Raw genomic sequence first — 9887 nt, 5'->3', positions numbered from 1 at the left:
ATTGAAAGTTGAAACCTATCTGATGGTTAGATTAAGAGAAACGTTAAGACAAAGTTACTGATATAATAGGGTCACCCAGAAAATCGTAGGAGAAGAGAAACAGAAAATAAAATCTCCAGAATCAATGGTTAACGAAGTGGTATATTAATAATGACAAAGAAAACATAAGAGGGGAATAGTTTTACCTAAGATAACCGATGTAGGAGAGAGAGGCTGCTGGAAATCAATAAAACAGTAAGGAGGAAGATAAAAATAACAGAGAAGATAGAAGAGGGACATGACTTGGTATCACCAACAAACCTAGGTCAGCTTCATCACCGACCAACCATAGGAATCTCACTTCCTGAGTCCTGCAACTGATTAACCACAACAGAAAAAACTCACGAAAGATCATTATGTTCAACCAAAATCATTGGCAATATGCGTAATCCTGCAATAGAATATTCTTCGTATGGCTGGCTAATCTCTCTTCTTAAGCTCTTAATGGGCTTAAGTTATAATCAGAAAATGGGCCACATATGGGCGTGACTATCTACTTAATTAAGACCTATCATAGGGCTGGTTAAACACAGTTGCTGGGCCTAAGTTTGGGACTGCTTATGGCCTTTATTCCTCCTTGAATACACCCAAGGATTAAAGTATCGGTATCGGTCGTCGTATCGGTCGGCCAAAATTAAGATACGTATCGGAGGGTATCGTATCGTATCGGAGATACGTTAAAGATACGCACATAAATAGATAGGAAACACTTTTTTATACATTTTTGCATAAAAAAATAGTTAAAAAAGTTTATATATAACATGTATTATGCATAAACAGTAAATTGAGAGTATCGCACTAAGAATCCAAGGTTTGTAATTGTCCCATAAATGTAAAATCCTTGTTCCCAACCTTGATTTCCACTTTAGTTAGAGAGAAAAATGGTTGGTAGCAATTTTGGAACAAAAACACCTCAAAAAATTGTGTTTTTCTAAAAAATTACCCATTTTGGCCATTTTATGACCGTATCGGTGTGTATCGGTCGATACATACCGATACGCACCGATACGTATCGATACATACCGATACATACCAAAACGTACATTTCATTTCAATTTTGAATTTTTCATAGAGTATCAGTACGTATCGGTGAGTATCGATGCGTATCGGTGGTGTATCGGTGCGTATCGTAGGATACGTATCGTTACATAAGGGTTTTAAAATTTTCATGTATCGTATCGTTATGTATCGTGCCGATGCCTACCGATACGGATACGTATCGGCCGATACGGCACAATACGCACCGATACTTAAAACCATGATGATACCCCTACTTCCTCAACCGAAGCTACTCCATCTGAATCCGGAGAGCAAAATGCTTCTGATGATGTAGAATTGACATTTGGGCAACATTCTCCTTAAGAGCCATGGCCCAAATTCTATGTAATTTATGCTCGGGTTCAAGTAAATTCCCTTAATGGCAGAAGACTTACACCGACTTTGTTACACCCTTGCCCTAATCCAATCTAATTTGAACTGTTGTGACAGGCCTCGGATCAGAAATCAGAAGTATGATTGGATTTTGGCTCGCGGCTGTGCATTGCCAAAGGGGTAGAGATGACCCCACATGTTGGTGCATTGCATGCCTATCTAACTGGAGGAGATTCATACCTTCCAATTCCAGACAGTAAGTGACCGGACTCCTCACACTTGAATTTTGGAACACATCAAAATTACCGAAAGACCACGAGCACGACCAAAGGCAGCTAACCGTGTGAGGCCAACTAGAGGGCAGCAAGCAAACCATCGAAAATATGCCTCCGGAAGCAGCCTGGGCCTAGATCCAGTGCCTATTTCCTGTGGGCTAACAGGCTGATGTCAAGGTTTTGATGCCCATGGGTACCACCACTCGCATCGTAAATGGTTCTGAATGATCCCAAATCATCCTTCACACCTTCCTCGTGACGTGAGCACTTTACGGACCTAAATGGTCAGTCGGGTCCTCGTGCCCCGAAATTCATATTAACCCGATTGGTCCAAAAGGGGTCCAACCCAAATAGACCCTAAGGTCCACTTAAGTTATAAGTTGGGAAATGAGGATTCATTTCTTCATTTTCCTTATGCTCAATGTAGGAGAGGAGAGAAAGAGGAGAGGAAGGAAGAAAAAGGTTGGAGGCCTACCTTGGTACCGACTGTAGCCTTGTTGCCAGAATCGTTGCCGGAATCATTGCCGGAGGTAAGTACAACCTCCCATACAATTCTCTCCTGTCATTTCGATATAAGTAGGACTAGGTTTGGATGGGATTTTAGTGTACAAACTCTATTGGGGTCAGGGAATGCTTGTTGCACCTCCCCGATGCCGTTGCCGAGCTCAAACCAAGCCAGGTGAGCTTCAGCAAAAAGAAACACCAAATGGCCACTTAGGGTTTTGATCATTTGATCGACGTATCTCCCAAACGGCTCGGTGGAATTGAGATTTTCTTGGCTTCGAATGATGCTAGGAACATCCCCTACAAACTCCATGGAACAAATCCCCTTGATCGGGCTCGAGCTGGAAAGCCCCAATTCGAGTTGGACCTTTTTGTATTACCATCGGAAATATGGCACAGGAAACACTGTAGTTGTTTTCGGTGAAAAAATGAGCCTCAAGTGCTCTCTGTCTTCTCCACCGGAAACAGGACGGATATTTCTGGTGGAAATACCCTATTTTCGGTGGGTGTTTCCAGTGACAATACTATCACTTGGGGACAATGTCTCTGTACCCTTTGGGGGTGACCTGTGTGGATCCCTCCCGATCTTCCCAACACGTACTGATGTACGATTTTCTTTGTGACTAGGATAGTGACGCGCACGTGCCCTGAAGCTGGAATTGATTTGATCAATCGGTGGTCGTACTTGAACCCAAACACACCCGATCATAAACCAGGTGAGGGATGGACTATGTTTATTTTTGAAATGTTTATTATTATTAAATTGCTCATATACTTAGAATTATATGTTTAATTGTAATTGCTCAAATATGATGATGATATGTTACATTTGTCATTTTACGATCATGATATGAACTGTCTGGAGATGTATGACGGGATCCGGTGTGGCCGAGGTGGTACCAGTATCGTGATCATCATGTGTGATACGGAATCCAGAGTGGCCGAGGTGGTACCGGTGCTATGATTGCCGCGTGTATGTTGTATTCATGCATTGGTTATGTGCATTAGAGTTAGTTGTAGTCACGTGTTATACTTTGTGGCCAAAGTCTTACTAGTATTGTGTACCTCGGGACTGCATTTAGAAATGGATGTGCTTCGTGACCAATGATTGGTACCGGTGTCGCGTAGTTCATACTTAACTGTGATATGTATGCTAGATTAGGTAAACGGTCTCGGGTTTCACTTTGTGGCCAAGGTCTCACTGGTATCGTGTACCCGGGACTGTATTTAGAGATGGATTACACTTTGTGGCCGAGGTCTTGCCGGTATCGTGTAATTCATACTAACTATATCACTATGAAGACATGTAGCGTATACGTGGTTAGGTATCACTCCCTATGCTACGAACCCTTGCCAACAGGGGTTGAGGTGTTGGATAACCCATTGTGGTATGCTTAATGTGCTTTTTCAGAATGTCACACCCGCGGTACGATGTGATTGCTGTTAGAGGCGAGAACCTGTACGGCGTGACCGATGATGTTCCGGTGTCGTGACTGCCAGGAAGGGATTATCAAGGGTTTGCTAGGTGACCCATGGAAACATACGGGGACTGACAGGCTTCTATTACGACTAGGGTTTGTATCGTTGCATAGTCGATGGAGGTTCCGAGACGAAGGATACAACCTAATGCACCGTAGTAGCATTTACCAGTCTTAATTTGTATTGTTAGGCGGATAATAAATAAATGAACTGCATCACTAGCATCATGGACTATGTGGTTAATTCTCACAATCATGCATCATAAATTATTACTGCTATTGTCTTGCTTGGATGTGTTTGACCCCACCCCTCACTAAGCGAGTTGGAAAGCTCACCCTACGTATACACACTTTTTAGATGATGATGCAGGTATGATCGTGCATGTGGCTAATGACTCTTTTTCCTCCGGACCTGAGTACGGAGTGAGCAACTGGTGGATACTGGAAGCTAAGGAGCATGACCAGGACTGTACTTGTGATTTTTATGCATATGTGGCGCCATGAGGTGTTCGGCGTATTTTTGATTATGTTGATACAGGTAAGTCTTGAAGGATTGTAAACAGAATAACTTGGTTAACGATATTATGTTTATCATTAGACAATTTTTCCATTTATATCTGATGATTTTGCTATTATACTTTGACTTCGCTGCTTTTGGTTGGTTGTGATGTGAGATTGTGAAATGTTAAGGTACTGCTATCAGTGATCCTGATAAGTTTGTAAGGCAGGTATATGTCTTACTCACACCATCGGTATTCCTAATGGTAAATTGGGTCTACTGAAATTGAGGTGTGACAGACTTCCTTAGAGATTTGTAACCCTTCCAATTGTTTTGGCATGAATAACACTTTGCAAATGGGATCATTCTTTCCCTCGTGGCAGAAAGCTGCTACTAGCCAGTTCTACTGTCTCCCTCTTGTGGTTCATCTGCAATCAGTCACACAATGAAAATTAGAGCACGAGTTTAACATAATCATGCAAAACTCATCCAATAACTTAATTGTCTGCTTGTATGCCAGATAGTTTCTAGGGGTAAACTAGAATATTGAACTCATAATAGACTAAAACTCCAACCTCAGGTTCATTTTGTAAAAAAAGTCATTCATGCGCTCTAACGCTGAAGTTGTTATACTCTGAACCTACAAACCAAAACGAAAACAAAAAAACTAGGAAATCATGTCTCATGCTCTGAACCTGCAAAACCGAAACCCAGGAAAACATCTTTGATGCTCTGAACCAGCAAACCAAAACCCAGGAAACCTAAATATTTAAACTGCCACTAGAAAATTACAGAGCTACGAGAAGAACCACCGCACTGCCGCATTGCCACATGGCTCAAAGGTTAAGGAAGAGAGTGAGGGATGACCGACGAGGTGATGACTGATGACTAACAAGGAGACGACCGAAGACCAATGACCAAACGAGAGATGGAGAGAGAGAGAGAGGAAGAACAAACCTCGCAGTCGACAATCCGCTCTTGCTCTGTTGACGGCTTGAGAAGTTAGGCTGTGTTTGGTAGCCAAGAAAAGAAAAGAAAAGAAAAGAAAAAAGTACAATTTTTGTACTTTTTTTCCTTGGGTTAAGAATTTTACTTTGCATTTGGAATGTCTTCACCGAAGAGAAGATTCCCCTTTTCAAATTCAAAATCTCTCTTGAGAATTGTAAAATTTTCTTGCAAAAAACACAAGAAAACATGGGAAATATATGAAAATATAATAAGATAAAAATGAATGATTACACAATGATTTCCTATGTGTCTATCTCTCTCTTAAAATTCAAAATTTTTTGAAATTTTTTCTTTTCTTTTCTTGTCTTGGTAACCAAACATACATACTCTTTTTATTTTCTCATCATTTATTCTCTTTTCTTTTCTAGATTCTTTTTTCTTTTCTTTTCTTCTCTTGGCTACCAAACATAGCCTTAGGGAAAAGAAGTGGAGTTAGGGTTTTTCCTTCACGTTCTTTGTGCTTTACCCTTTGATTTTGAGTTTAGGTTTGTCCCAAGCTTATTTGGTAATTCGGTTCGGTATGGTTCACAGTACCACATATCGAATGGTTTCTATGTAGAAACTGATACCGTACCGAACCGATATACATTCCTTTTTTTTTTTTTATACCAATATCAAAATCCTTTTTTGATTTGATACGGTATAATCCGATCTGTTTCGGTATTGGTACACGAGTTTTGTGCCAGATTGACACCGTTACTAACAACAATTTGGACAAATAATATTACACTTCTTCTCTCCTATAATAATGTTTTCTTCTCTAACGATGAGCTCTCTCTCCTAAGTTATCATCTCAGATTTTAGAAGAAACTTGCTAAAAACAATATAGACAAAAAATATTGGACAATTTTGTTGGTACCGTCCCTATTAAGTGGTAGTAAATACGTGGACTCCAATTAGAACTATTTTTGCTTATCTTGCTGTTAATAAAAAAGTGGCTAAATATATACTCATTCTTCAAGCGGTCAAGAGAAACTTTGTCCTAATTTTTATTTCTTTTCAAATCTAAGAGAGTAAAGTAAAATGAAATTTAAATAATCAAATATGGAATGATTCGAAGATAGTGAAATAACCATGTCAGGTAATGATTAATCTTTTTTCTTTTAATTTAGTTTGAAAATTTTACTTCCTTTTCTTTCAATTTTCCTTGCAAACAAACGGACCTTAAGGTCGATAGATCCACAGCTTACCAAATTTTTTTTTTTTTGGTAAGAGTAGGACACATCTTTCATTGATCTGATCTTTTAGATAAGAAATTTGATTAATGATTTCATTCCTACACGGAAATCAGGAAACAAGGTTGAGGCTTTGAAAGTGATTTTTGATACAATGGGTCCCAATCCATTGAGCCGGGAGGTTATGAGCCAATCACAAATGGCTTGGGTACATTCTGGTTGGACCGTCACAAGGGGTTTAGTTGGGGTTGGTTGATGGATCGGAATCCGGGTTGCATGGAATCCTTGCCGCGTGCCGGCTTTAGATTACGTTTACCGCCTAACCGAGTGGGGGCTGGTGATGGTTCGGAATTCGGTTTGCGTGGGACCCGTGCCGATTGCCGGCTTTAGCCTTTACCGCCTAAACGACATTGACATATTGCGTTTCAGAGAGAGAGAGAGAGTGAGTCCCTTGAGAGAGGTCAGAGATCAGAGGTTTAATGGCAGCGAAGAAATGGGAAGGTTGCTTGTAAGACTTCAAGGCTCATTACCTACATCGATGGTCCTTCGACGATTCTGCTTCACCTCGATCGTCCGCTCAGACCTTCACCTTCTTCCATTGCCCAGAGAAATCTCTGGCCATCTCTCGGTTCCTTCCAAAGCAAGGCTATCCGAACGAAGTCTGTTGAGATTTGGATTCCAAAGGGATAATAACTTGATCACTCCTCCTTTCAGAGCTTCTCGCTTCCGAATGGGCGATGCCAGGCGACCTCCCAAGATGCCCTTACCCCCTATCACTGCCGATAAGGTTTCTCTCTCTCTCTTACAGAGGTTGCTTTTGGATAATTTTATATTGAAATTATCTGTTAGAGTTCATTATTTTTATGTAATAACTGTAGTGTGTGATGATCAAGGGTCATAGTGTCAAGCGAAAAGACAGAATAAAGCATTCATTGCATCCAAATTGTCTGTAGTATTCCGTAGAATCCAAATGCTGCACAGTTTTAAATTGTTGAGGACAACCTACCCCAAATAGGAAATTGGAGTTACTTGGCTTTTGTGAAGCATATGGTATGAAATCGTTTCAATGTGGCTTTGCATAACATTCGGATTGTAACTTAATAAAAGCCGAAGCTTGTTTCTGGTTGTGGGTGGGGTGGGGGAAGTAATCACCAAAATTGTTTCTGACTGTTTGAAATGATGGCACCCTTGTCCCTAAGTTATTTCTTGTACTGCATGTAATTTTGTGTTTGTATGATTTTCCCCTTTGTCGATAAAATTAGGTTACCTATTCAAACAGAAAAAGGGAATTAGGTTACCTATTCAAACAGAAAAAGGGAATGAAATACTGTCCTTTAGGATTTCAAGAAATGAACTAATTTGATTTCTTATATGAACATTCTGGCACTGATTCCATTTTAGACAGTACTTATGTGTTGAAGGCCCTTGCAATAACAAGTAGGGAACACAGCCAGGATTTATTCTCTTTTTTTTGGGGGGGCAGGGGGTTGGGGGGGGGGGGAAGAATGGGAATGAGAGGGTGCTCTGTTTATTGTGACTTCCTATCATGAATGCAGGTGAAGCATGACCATTTCCAGATGCTAAGCCCTTCAGTGATGTCATTAAATACAAGATGGTTCAGCTTTCCTGCATATTCTTAGTTTCTGGCAGGGAGCATCAACATGCTTGTATATAGTCTTAGCGAAGTATAATTTTCCTTGGATGACTTAGATACTTCCTCTGTTTTCTAAAAATTGTCCACTTTGAAAAAGCACACATTTTATGGGATGAAAATTAGTATTCTAACCATCCACATGGCTTCCAAGTTTACCTTCATTTACAACATAGGAAATATAACTTCTTGAGGAGTAGTGTGTCAAAGGGTAAAAAGCAAAAGTAATCGACATTTTTTAAGGAACAGAGGTAGTATAGCTTATGTACATAACAAAGAATGTATAAAAACGCTATGTTATAGCTGCCAACGCATGAGAGCTCTGCTTGCCTCTCTGTCCACTAAAGGAAGTAGCAGTTGTTGTCCAATTAGTAATTAGGAAAGTACAAGTAGTAATTTGGCTAAAATATTCAGAAATATGATCTAGTTCGGTGAAGTCAGTGGCCAAGTTGGGATTATTGGGACTTACATAGTTGTCCTCAGCATCTAGGAGGTTATGGAAATGGACATGCAGGAGGCAGTTTTACTACTTACTTTGAGCCCAATCCATCAATTTATTCAGGCTACATGATCTCATTACTGATTATTGGATGGTATCTCTTTTGGTTAGATTGCTGGTTACAGAGGCATGTTTTGAGGGGGTGGAGTAAGATCGGAATAGAGACATCATTTTTTGAATTGATCTGGCTAAGAGTAAGGGCCATTGATGAGGAAAGCTGGGCTGAAGTATTTACTTGCAAACCAAAGAGAAAAGAGAATCACAGTGAATTGGAAAATTGAGAATATGGGTCATTGATGAGGAAAGCTAGGCTGAAGTTACAAACACGGGCAAACCGAAGAGAAACCAGAATCGCAGTGAATTAGAATCTCAATTATGGGTCATTGATGAGGAAAGCAATATGGCAGAAACTAAAAATGATTAGAGCTTGCGAACCATAAATCTGATGGGGCTGAAACTAATATATAATATAGAGATCCTAATGGGGTGAGTATATATTTTAAATATCAAAACAATGTGATGGTTAGATTAGGAGAAACAAACATGGACAGAAAATAGAAAGTAGAAAGAAAGAAAGAAAGAAAGAATATAGGAATTAAAGAGAACTGGAGTAACTTCCAATCTACCAGTCCAATGACTACCAGGTTTTCGAGTGGAGTATAAGGGAAAGGGATTAACATATCCAAAACTCAGTCCAATCTGATGGTTAGATGTTCCCGAATTCAGAGACTAAAACTTCAGACTTAGATAATGGAAATAACTCCTATAGCAAGAGCTGAAACAGTATATAATTAGTAGACAATGGAAGAAAATATAAGAGCAGCAATAAACGATTATTGGAACACAAAAGAAGTTTAGAAACCACCCATGAAGAGGCCATGGTAGAGAGAGAACTGCTGGAATTTCTGCAGAACATTAAAGGAAGAAGAAGAAGAGAAGGGAAAGAAGAAAAGAGGAGAAGAGAAGATAGGGCTTGGCATCACCACCAAAGCCTGCGGTTGGGCTTCACCACCTTGGCTGCAACTGAATCACCACAGTAGTAGTGAGGATTAAAGTATCGGTATTGGTCGGCCAAAATTAAGATATGTATCGGAGGGTATCGTATTGTATCGTATCGGAGATACGCTAAAGATACTCACATAAATGGATAGGAAACATTTTTTTAAACACTTTTGCATAAAGAATTTGTTAAAAAAAAGCTATTGATAACATGTATTATGCATAAACACTAAATTGAGGGTATTGCACTAAGAATTCAAGGTTTGTAGTTGTCTCCTAAATGTAAAATCCTTATTCCCAACCTTGATTTTTACTTTAGTTAGAGAGAAATATGGATGGCAGCAACTTTGGAACAAAAACCCCTAAAAAAATCGTGTTTTTCTGAAAAA

Source organism: Macadamia integrifolia, unplaced genomic scaffold (assembly GCF_013358625.1).
Source record: "Macadamia integrifolia cultivar HAES 741 unplaced genomic scaffold, SCU_Mint_v3 scaffold_238A, whole genome shotgun sequence".
NCBI classification, from domain to species: Eukaryota; Viridiplantae; Streptophyta; class Magnoliopsida; order Proteales; family Proteaceae; genus Macadamia; species Macadamia integrifolia.
Note: the sequence above shows the minus strand (reverse complement) of the source record.